The sequence below is a fragment of the Coptis chinensis genome, chromosome 2 (genome assembly GCF_015680905.1).
Source record: "Coptis chinensis isolate HL-2020 chromosome 2, ASM1568090v1, whole genome shotgun sequence".
Classification (NCBI taxonomy): Eukaryota; Viridiplantae; Streptophyta; class Magnoliopsida; order Ranunculales; family Ranunculaceae; genus Coptis; species Coptis chinensis.
In genome coordinates this window covers 20,011,669-20,023,945 of record NC_141457.1, presented here as the reverse complement: position 1 = coordinate 20,023,945, position 12,277 = coordinate 20,011,669, and the positions used below count along the sequence as shown (strand labels likewise).

At 37.8% G+C, this 12,277-nt stretch overlaps 1 pseudogene; it reads right to left on the bottom strand.

Annotated features, from left to right (window-relative positions):
• Positions 1 to 10,910: 10,910 nt before the first annotated feature.
• LOC147515266 (E3 ubiquitin ligase PARAQUAT TOLERANCE 3 pseudogene) lies at positions 10,911 to 12,076 on the bottom strand (annotated as a pseudogene).
• Positions 12,077 to 12,277: the final 201 nt, after the last annotated feature.

The following is a 12,277-nucleotide window of genomic DNA, read 5'->3' as shown; positions in this document are numbered from 1 at the left end:
AAAATTGAGAATTATGGATTTGGAGAAGATGAATGCACTTCAGGCCAACTTGGAGAAGAAGAATTTCGAATGGAGGTCAAGAAGGTAGTAGCTATCTTTGTTTGTGTAGTGATTGTATTTTGGTTTTGTTTTTTTCTTTGAATTTGTAAGAACAATTTGTAATGAGAAGATTTCTAGAAAGATTTCTAATGAGAATGAACGCAGTTACATGGATTTCTACTGGCTTTCTGCTTGAGATTTCTAAATAATTATTTTTCTTCATAGCATTACATAGCAAATTCCAAATACACGCATTCATCTTTAAAAAGCATTACTAGAAGAGGTTGATTCTGATGAATATGATTTCCCATAGTCATCTACACTCCCACTGTCCAAGCTATAACAATTATCACTATCACATTGCCCACATGAACATGAACTATAGGAGGTTGATTCTGATGGAACAGAAACAAGAGGACCTTCACCAATCACCTTAGTTCCTTCCAGTTGTTGGCACACTTTTTTTCCATCCCTGTAAACTATATTGGTCTTCATCATGTTGTTGCTGCTACCCTCAGCTTTGGGTTTTCGGTTTGCAACTCTCTCTATTCTTGAACCAGTTCTAACCCATGATGCAATGCGCCCCTTACCCTTACTAGTATTCTCCTTGTTCTTCCCCTGACCATTATTCTCCTTCTTCTTGCCAGTATCCATTATTTTTTTTTCTTTGAGATGTTCATCAATGGTTGGTTTATCTTGGTTTTATAGATAAGATAGCATTGAAGAAGTTCACCAGTTTAGTATTGGGAAGGGAAAGATGTAGTTGAAATTGAATGGTATAGGCTAGGCAATGTATAGGCTACAGAGGGAGTACATCTTTGGGTAATTACGAGAATTTAGAATTGAATTGACCCTATGCATAATCTTATCTGAAACAAAACTAGAAGAAAATTTCAAACTAGAAATAAAATAGAAAAGAAACCTATCAAACCCTGAACAAGTAGTAAAACAAACATTTTATAACAAGAAATAAGATCCAACATGCATCAACAAACTATTTTAATGTTTTCCATGTATCCAAAACCCAAAAGAAACATCTAAGACAAACTCCAAAATGACCAAAATAAAGATACATTAATAAACATGAAACATCAACATAAAGATATCCCAGAACCAAGCTACATCATCAAATTTTCCACTGCTGCTTCATTGCAGCAGATCTTGTCTTCACACCTGGAGTAGTTGCTCTTGTATCCATAGTTCTTTTTCTAGTTCCTTTGAGACCCAGTGTTGTAGGTTTTTTCTTGTTAGGGCTTTTTGCAGGTACCGCATTTGTAGTTGTGGAACTTTGTGTACCAAGATGAGCAGATACTTGAGTTGATGTTGTATCAGTTGTTTTCTTTGAAACTCTTCCCATTGGAGCAGTTGAAAATTGAGCTCCTGATCTGGTCCCTGATGATGGTCCGTTAGAAATTTTAATAAGTGGCCCTTCTTGTCCTGGAATCTGCATGACATAAGCATAAAACAATAAACTCTAGAAACTAAGCTCTACACTACAGAGAACCTACAGAGAATGGCAGCATCAAACATAACTATAAAGAAATTTTTAACTATATATTACCTTAAGCATTTGAGGCCCAGTGTATTCAGAATAATACATTACTGTATTAAACTCATTCTGTGATGCTTTCTCTGTCCCACTAGATACTTGCCCTTCCCCTTGTCCTTTTGAGCAGTGCTTGGTGTTACATCTCCCTTACCCATACTAGTACTTGATGCTGCCTTCCCCCTCCCTTTACTAGTGCTTGGTGGTTTATTTGTCCCCTTGGCAGTACTTGCCTCCTTCTCTTTTCCCTTGGCAGTACTTGCCTCCTTCTCTTTTCCTTTGGCAATGGCCTCCTTCTCTTTTCCTTTGGCAATGGCCTCTTTTCCTTTGGCAATGGTCTCTTTTCCCTTGGTAGTGGTTGCTTTCTTGGCAGTACTTGTTTCCTTCCCCTTCCCCTTAGTTTTAGTTCTTCCCTTACTCTTAGTTTTTGGCCTTGAACTTGGATCTTCAGTTGGAGTAGTTGTTGGTTCTTTTTTTCTTTTCTTGCTTTCTTGGTTGGCTTGGAGCTTTCACTTTCAACACTTACATCCTTCTTACATGTTGTCCTATTATGGCCAGTTCCTTGCACTTTGAACACCTAATCAATGTCCCCTTTTTTTAACTTAGTGCTACCACTACTACCTAGCACTTCATGATACTCCTTCCTTCTTGCTTTCTTAGGCCTACCCGCATTCTCCTTGAAAGAGGAGGCAAGATAATCTCTATTTTGTAACAGGCCATAACTTCTCACCATTCAAGGGTTTCATGAAGTGATTGTATGCCTTTTGGTAAACTTCAACTATGTAGCATCTCATTGGTACATATATGTCGTGGTTCTCCTTCATTGCATAAATTGCAGCTACTGCATGACGGCAAGGTATGCCAACCAACTCCCACATCCTGCATGCACAACTCCTAGTTGCTAAGTCAACCACATACTTGTCATCTCCATGACTCACTTCAAATGCATGTTGACCACAATACTGAGGTACCCAATACCTAGAGTGCATTTTGTTTTCCTCCAATTTCACCCTTGCAGTGGGAGTAAGGCTGTCATGCCAACCTTCTATTATTTCTCTCTTCTTTTGCATCCTAGCCATTGTACCCACCCTTATATCCTCCAACATTGCAATAATATCCTTTGACCTGGCCTCAATAATCACACCATTATAACATTCACACATATTGTTTTCAACATTTTCACAAGTAGAAACAAATGAGAAATAAGATCTACTCCACTGCTGAGGATTTTGCTTCTTTAGCAAATACTCTTTTGCATCTGGATCATATGCTTTGCAATTTCGGACATCACCTTCGAAACTCGCATGCATGAGTTGCGACTTTTTACTTGCTTGCCAAAACAAAACTTTGAAATGAGCACCTACAATAAAGCATAACTCATATTAATTTGAATTTCAATTAATTTCTTAAACTGACAAAACAATAAAAACTTAATGTAAAGGAAGAATGTCAAGTTACCTGAGAAAGTCTTCCTGAAATTTGCATAGATATGCCTTGCACAACATCTATGTTCTCAAAAAAGGCAATCTCTTTTTATAACTCTGTCTAACCCCTTTTGTTGGTCTGTTATCAAAGTCAAACCAAGACCTTCAGCTAAATGTAGATCATCTATCAACAAGTCAAGAAACCATCCCCCTCTCGAGTGTTCTCTCCTTCCACAAATGTTCCCCAAGCAATTGGATACATCTGGTTATTACCATCCCTACCAACAGCTGTTAATAGTTCTCCTTTACAATAACCCTTAAGAAAGCAACCATCTAATCCTATAACAGACCTACAACCTTCAATAAAACCTTTCCTAAGAGCATCAAAGCAAATATACATTCTCTCAAACACTGCTGGATACAAAAGCATAGGGTTCTCTGGGTTAGTGTTCTGTTGACATTGTCTCTTCACTGCAATCTTAATAGTTGAACCAGGATTCTGCTTTGATATTTCAGCACCATAGTCCCAAAGCTTAGCATACACCTTTTTTATAACCTCATCAATTTGTCCAAAAGCATGTTGCTTAGCTCTATAACACTTGAATTTTGACACATTTAATGCGAATGTTTGCTTGACTTCTTGTACCATATCCTTCACTTTCCAACTTGGGTTCAGCAAAATCCTGTCATACAAAGTCATGCCCAACCACTTGGCATCAGCAAGTTGGATAGTCAAATCCCTAGAACAAGTGTGCACACTGTTATAACTCTTTATCTGGAAGCTATCTTCTAATTGCATTTTACTTGCCCACAGCCTCCACTTACAACCCTCAAAGACATTCAAAGCAAGTATTTTACTCTTTTTATTCACAAATATCCAAACAGGGCAACCTTTTGCAACAAAGATAGTCTTTCAAAGCCTTTTTCAGTTCTTCATTAGTCCCAAACCTCATCCCTAACTGAAACTCAACAAGTTTGTAATCAATGCTTGGATTAAATATGGGAAACTTAGACTTTTGTCTAAGGAGAGCTCACCTTCATCATCTTCTTCGTGGCTATCATAGTCAGAACTATCTGGACATTCAATGTCTTCAATTGTTGTATCACCCACACTAACACAACTTGGTCCACTACCACCTTCACTTCTATCTCCAATAATTAGCTCACATTCTACATCTCCATCAGTTGGTTCAACACCTTTCTCATCACCATCAGTACCCTCAATCACTTGTTTCTTCTTCTTATTCTTCACTTCTAGTAGATTTTTCTGCCTCACTTCAACAAGCTCTTCATCTAAATCACTTAGATGATCCAAACTTGCAGCTTCACTCACATCCTCATCACTCTCATCATCTACATAGTGTATCTCATCTTCAGAGCTAGAGTCTCCAGGTTCAGGTGCTTCTTCAGGTTCAATAAAGACTTCACCAAGTCCACCATGTCCACCATCTTCACCATGTTCAATATATAGTTCAACCTTACCAGTCACCCTTGCAATTTTCATCATTTCATTTGTACTACTATCATCAATGACTAATCTATTAGAAGATGCGAAAGTCTTTCCAGGATGGGCATAGTACATCTTAATCATGTTAGAAATCCCTACAGACTTCACCATATCCAGTAGGTCAAAGAAACAGAACTTATCATAATCCACTCTGTAAAAGTATTCTAGTTTATATCCCTTATAATAAGGTATTGGCTCAGACACAAACTTCCCCCCATGGTAAAGTTCTATGCAAAAATCTGGTTCCACTGGAAATAAACCTTCCAATATATGATCCACTGAACAAAACAAACAAGACAAAAGAATATTATTTGACTGAAAACATACAAATATAATTGATTAACTATTATAATATACCCCACATTAACAAACAACAAACCAAAACGTACACTTTAATATTATTTTACTGATAACCTACATAACTAATTGATTGACTATTGTAATATACTCAACATTATTATTCAAATGAGCACTGAGAACAAAGAAACTAATTTTCTATTATTCTAGAGTGGGAATCGAGAAGCTTTACGCTAAATAACACAAAATCAACTATTATTCTATTGAAACCCTAGAAAATTGCACAAATCACAAAAAAAATTACTCGATAGAAGTAACATACTTGATTCTCCAACGAAATCACAGTCCAATTGAATATTACTTGTCCTTTCTCTTCAAATTAGCCCCCAACGCGTGCACAATTTGATTTTTATTTGGACATCTCTCAAACTAGGGTTTTGTTTTTGCTCCATTTAAATTGGGGGTTTTTTCACCGCTGCATTTAAATTGGGGGTTTTTTCGACGCATGTAAGTAGTCGGGTTGTGTTTCGGGCTTTGTTTCGGGTTTTGTTTCGGGCTTTGTTTCGGGTTTTGTTTCGTGTTGGCGTGCCACATGTCAAGTTAGCATAGCCACATTGGAAACTAAGGCCACGTAATTAGAGAAAAATAAAAAGAGTGTGACACGTGTGAAATAAATGGATGGAAGTGTAACAGAACCAAACGTTGCAAAACGTGGTAGACATGGATACCCAAACTTGCTCAAAAAAAAGTTTAAACCCCAATGTTTGATTAAGGGTATAGTTCGTTACCCATCTATGCATTTTTTTCGGAATAATTTGGTTTGCATTGCCAGATTAGTCCTTCTTTTTTGCCTCATTATTGTTTCCAAGTTCGTTTAAAGTGACAGAGGACATGAGATGATGAGATTGAGTAATTTCTTCAGTTTAAAGGCAAATTTCAACATGGTGTTTGGTAGACTGGAATTTTTGTCACCTGACTGGATAAGGACTCTTAAGTCAATGTGAGGATTAAAATGAGACCATGCTGGTGTCTGTTGTCTACACCAATTGATAGATTCAAACCTTATTAGAGCACACTTAGTTGGAGTGCGCTGCTTGTGTTGACATTGTCCATGAAACAAAGAGAGTGACTTGACTCTAGGTGTCGTGCATATGTCCCGAGTCTGACTTTGATCTGCGTATTACTTGGACTTGAGGCAGAAACAGGATTCACATATAGAAAGGATTGGCTGGGTAGGAGTGTTGTTAGAGGCTATTAAGTTGAAGTATTTCTAGTCACAATTATCGACTTGACGCTGCGCATTGAGGATTTAACTATTTATGTTTTGAGCCAAAAATTGTTTTACTTCAGGCAACGCATTGTGATTTAACTGACTGACAGGTACCAGCAAACTTAGATTGGTTTGGGTGGTGCACTCCCTGCCTTCCACACCAAAGTCGATCGAGAGGGAGTAAAGGAGGGACTTGAAAGGTATCACCATTCACAGTGTGCCTGTATTGTATCTTTTTGTATATCCTTGTACTTAAATTCCTATAGCCTGAACTTCTGTTTATTTCTTACCATATTTTGCAGGAGTGATACTCTATTATGGCCTTGACATTTAGATCACAAGGTTGAGTTTTGTCTACCCGATTTCGAAAGCAGATGCTCAAGATCTACGCCCTTCTGATGAACGTGAAAGATATATAAGGTTTGAGCTTCTTGCTAGCCTTTTCCTAAACTCTAATGGTAAGTTTATAGTATATCTTTTTTTTCTGTCTAATTGACCTTTAACTTTGTTGAGATTTAATGTATATTGGTCAGCTAAAAGCCTAAAACAATTCTTGTTGTATATTGGTTACATGAGCCACCTTACTAAAATTGAATCAAGCATTGTCACCTAGGAACCTTATATGTAAATGGTGACATATTTTATGGTGTTTGAGCCCCATAATGCACACGAGTAACATACTACATTTCTAGAGGTACTTGGTCTAAGTTCTGTCTACGACGATGATGAATTAATTAATTTCTTAATGAGCATGCTTAAGGCAATTGATATTGCAAGAAATTGGTCCCAAGGCCCAATTTCAATTCAAAACAACTCTAGAGGACGGAGTTTTTTTTTTATAATCACTCACAAGGACAAATTTCGGGTGAACGTAACCCTGAAAACCAATTTTTTGCGTGAAAATAACCCTCAAGGACAAATGGTCTGGATTTAAAATAAATATTTTCCGATTTTACCCTTTCTGTCATTTTACTATGAACAATGAGTGTTCATACCTTCTGTTGGTGTATGAACAATGATTGTTAATATCCAAATAGGTGAATGTACCTTATATAATATATTGATGTATGAACAATGATTGTTCATATCCCAAATAGGTATGAACAATTATTCTTCATACATAAACATAATGTATGATCAATAAGAACATTTATTAAGTGGTATCATAGAACACCTCAACGATAGAACACTTCAGATTACTGAGCTACCCATCCGTAGATGGACTGAAGATTGAAAAGTGTTTTGGAATCCCTGATGATAGGGAGTGATAAAATTGAGGAACCCTTCATTACGATAAATTACACACAAAAATTCACAGTTGTAGTTCTCACTCTACTGTTAAATCGATGAAGGGGTTTATTATGCATCAAGACCGAGTTGTATGCCTGGAAATTTTCATGGATGATGATAAGTTGGGAAAGAGGGTCAAAGAGATTTAAGCTTACAAGTTACAACCTCAATCCGCACCAGCAACATGCATTTGTTCGATAGGAAAGCTAGGGGTTTGACTATCCAGAGCAGAGTGAGTATTTAGTCGTAGCATCCCATTACTCTACAATGGATTCTTCGAATTCACAATTGTTTGTGTTGCAGCTCTCGAGAAATTCTGTCCTTTGAGGCTAGAGTTTTATGATAAAAGATAGGTGTGTGCCTTAAATTTTACGCTTATTACTTCATTTGTAAGCTAAACATAAGTGATTATTACATTAGTTAACTCTGCAGAAATATCTGTTGGAAAAGTTTTTACTGAAGTTGGTGAAGCTTCATAACAAAATTGGCTTCATTCTTGAAAGATGAAAGGAGAAATTATAGTCGGCAACAATAAGAGAAAAGATCTATCGCAAGAGTTGCACCAGAAAGGCTTCACACCATTCCCTAGAAATATTAAGAATGTTGAAATGGTACTTACCAGGGTAACTGAAGACAACTTAGTGGTAGGCAGGACGCTAGGAATAGAGGAGGTTATTAAAGTGATCATGAGTATCTATTGTGATTGGCACTTGGCACATTGACAGTGGAGAAGGTTCAGAAGCTAATTGTCCGTAAGGATAGACTGGGTAAATATTTTGAGCAATTGATAAGAAGGATCTCCAAAGTACTTGTGGTTGAAATTTCTAGATTCACTTGAAACAGACTTGATGTATGAACAGTTCAAATTATTATTTTTTTATCTCTCCCCCCCCCTCAACACCCAAACCTAAAGTTTGTTATTTGATTGTTTTGTAATTCTCCAGATCAAGCTTAGGCCAGTGCAGAAGGAGAGTTGTAAGTGAGCAGTTGAAAGGCGAGGTGAAGAATGAAGGTGGTATGAAGGACTTCAAAAAAACCAACGCAGAATCCAACAAAGTACATTTCAATGAAGATCAGCCATTTCTGTTAATGAAATTGGAGCAAATTCTATTAATTAGCTCTACAACTGAAACAGGTTTAATACTCAACCAAGTAACAACTTATTCTACGATGGTTATCAATATTAACGTGTTTAACATTAGACTTGGTGTGTTGTTAACTTGGGGAATGTTGTCCTCTTGATACTTTTCCAGATTAGTCGGTAGGTATTGTCATCTTAACATTGTCAGCTTTCTCAATGTCCTCCTGCTAATTGTGAGCTATATATTAAACTTATATCTGGCTTTGTGTTATTCTTACTTTCCACAGCCATGGAAACTGAAGAGACCATCCAGAAGAGACAATGGTAGAGAAAGCAGGTGAAGACAATGAATTTGTAGCCAGCCCAAAAGGAGAATAGGAGATAAGAAACCTGCTGCAACTGCTAAAACAGCTAAGCCTACAGCAACTAGAAGGAATAGAGGTCAAACATGTTTAAAGCCAAAGCTAATAACTGATGTACTTAAACCACAGAGGGGCAAGTCCCGGCCAACTGCCGAGCGGGAAAGTATGTATTGAGTGAAAGTGAATCTGAGGACACTACGGATTATTCTTAGTATGATGGCATAGAGGTAGATGCTAATGAAGATTAAAGATGACCCATTTTATTGTCACACTATGGAAAGGGTTGTTTCCTTCTGATTGTTAGATGGGTTCGTTCTCATTAGTGTTGTTGTACTGCTAAAATCGTTATTTTCTGTTTAGTTGATCAAATTGTATAACAAATCGCTTTTTCCCTGAATCTTCAGCCCTGGGCTTTTTTTTTTCAGCTTCTTGTTTTTTGTGGTTATGTTGTATTCAAGAACGTATTTTAAAGGTTTCTGAAACATTGAAACTATATATACAATTCTGAACTTGCTGCATGTTTCAATTTCTTAAAATGTAGCATGGGTTTAACTCCAATGGGTCCTTATCATTACAATGCATTCATCATGAGTATGAAGACAAAATTTTATACTGGTAAAACTGATATACAAAACATACTCTCATTACGAGTAACAATTACATTACTAAATTATGTTACAAATAATACGTATGACTTTATGACCAGAAAATCTCCATATTCTCTGACTCTATCTCAACATCTCTTTCTCTTAAAGCCGACATTTCGTGGTGGATTTCTTTGAGGTGGGATAGCAGGCATAGGAAAGCTTAGGCCCCCAAAAGGATTTTGAGTGTAAGGCATTGCAATGGCGTAAGGAGCCATATAACCATCCATACCAATTTGCATGCCACCCCAGTATGGGTCATATGGTGAATGAGCAGGAGGCATCATATAATATCCTGTCGCACAATCTTGAGACGCTCTCCAATGCAGCTCAGCCGCATTTACGGAAAGAGGATTTGTCTTCTTTTTCTTTTCCTTTACTACCTCACCAGTAGGCATCTTCTGCTGCACTTCCTCTTCATCGTGCAGAGCATTTCCTCGCAGCATTGGCTCCTTCTTGGGCATTAACTTAAAAGTTACTTCAGACATGTCTGCTTTTGTGCCAATGCCGCCTCTCTCTAGTGAATGGAATTTTAGATTAGCCTGCTTCATCTTAGGAGTATCTTTCTTCAGAGATGGTGGCATTCCTCCACCTTTGGGGGCAAAAGAAAGCGAAGGCGAAACAACTTTTGGTTGGTCACAACGAGGATCTTGAACCTGTATAACACTTCCAGCCAGGGGCGGATCCAGCATTTCAACTCTCTCCGGGCTAAACAACGATAGCAAGAGTCTTGAACAAAAAAAATAATAGACACATTCCAAAGAAACAATTGAAACACCAGAATTCACAAGTAGCCAAATATATACTAATTCATCAAAATATCTAATCAAGTTCGACTACAAATCTATTTAAAAAGTAAAACTATTTAAACGGTATTTTACGGGTCTTGCGGGCATCAAAATCATTTCTTTCCACAATTTCGATTCTAACAAGCACCAAAATTCAAATCCAAAGAAGAAAAACAGTACATCTTGACACGACGACACATTAACACATAACATACAAAATTTCATAACCAACGAACCATATTAACATTTCAATTTTTTCAAACAACAATTTTCACATATCTAAAGCCTACATTCCACCAAATCAAGCAATGCAATTTAAGGACCCGACTTGTCTGTATCTCATCGATAACTATCATTCAAATGAAATAAATTTAGGAGTCACTGAAATGCTATTGTAATTGAATGTGGTGTAGCTCAATCTATGGCCAAAAGCAAAGATGACATTTCCGTTGTAGAACTAACTTATATGTTCATCCAAGATAACTTTTTGCAGTATCTGGTCTGAGTTGCATTGAAGCTATGGGGAGCTTGGTTACGTATTCTTGTAATCTTGTGGAAACCATGTGAGTGGAAATCGGCCAGCTAAAAGAACGATGAGAGAATACATAGTAAATATGATCTATCAGTATTGTCAGACCCTAGCTAACTAGTTATGAAATGGTCTAGAAACAACCAAGTTTTATTTTCTCACCTGGGTTATATTTAGGTAGTATAGTATTTTCTTTTTTCAGCAAAAGGACCCGGGCTGAAGCCTGGTCCAACCCTCTCCTAGGTCCGCCCCTGCTTCCAGCACTTCCGCTACTACTGCTATCTGATTCCAAAATGCGGTTGATGGTATCCCTAACGGTCTTATTGGGTAAAAGATCATCTGCAAGTACATTAAATTAAGCCCCACAAACACACGCTGCTTTTGAGATTATGTGGTTCCCGATACATTTATCACAAAAGCTATCGAAAGCAAACATTTGCTTGCCAAAGATAACATCTTTCATTACTTCTGCACAATGGATAATGGAGCTCCGTGGAAGTACACACCCCGAGGGACCGACTAGAAGAAGATATTCCTTCGACTTCTCTGTCAAAAGTAGTCTCATTGGGCTTAAACACAAAGAATCGCACCACCTCCCAAGGCATCACGAGCCATCGTGGTCTCGATTAACATTGACTTAAGAATGCCAGTTGGCTTTTTCACCACTCTCCTATCATAATTAGGATCCCCATTAGTAGGGCAATGCTGAATAAAGTGTCCAGAAGTGTTACATCTGTGACAGACATAACCTTCAGGAGGAGTCTTCCTCTCATACCCACCACATTGCCCAATTCCCCGTCCTCTATTGGTTCGCCCTCCCATGCATTGCCCAAATCCTTGCCCCCCATTCCTTCTCCTTGCCATACCCCTCCTAAAGCCGCCTTAAGGTTGCGTTTGCCATTCCAAGGCAGATGACTCAATCATTGCCTTAATCTTCCTATCCTTGTCGGCTTTCTCCAAAGCAAGGGTATCTTGCACCACATAGTTGCATCGAACTGCCACAACTTCAGGGACAGTATACACATCATCCCCAAAGTCATCCCCTTCTGACACTTGAGGTAAACTAGGCTGTTGACACTCAACAATGGTTTTCTCAACAACTTTAGGCACTACTAACTGGTTGTTAGCAACAAAACGCAACCGTGGCTGCGAAGGAATTCTACGAACTAAAACAGAAGTATTATTTGGTATAATCGTTTCTTCGTCGAGATACTCTTCATTAGTTTGAGTGTTAGAGAGGACAAAGTCTAAGTCCGAACCCTTGCCATACTTCTTGGTTTCGAAAATTTTCTTCTTCATAATCGAAACTGATATAAACTACCCATCGATTTTCAGTGCGTTGAAGTCTAACGCACTTTTAAATTTATAATAAATTTCCATCTTTCTTTGCAACAACTACCGATTTACAAGTGAGTGAAAGGTATATATAGTTGACAAGTTCGAACCAATTTACAAGTCCGATTAAGAAACAATTTAGAAGGTCGGTGCCCTCTGAGTTGC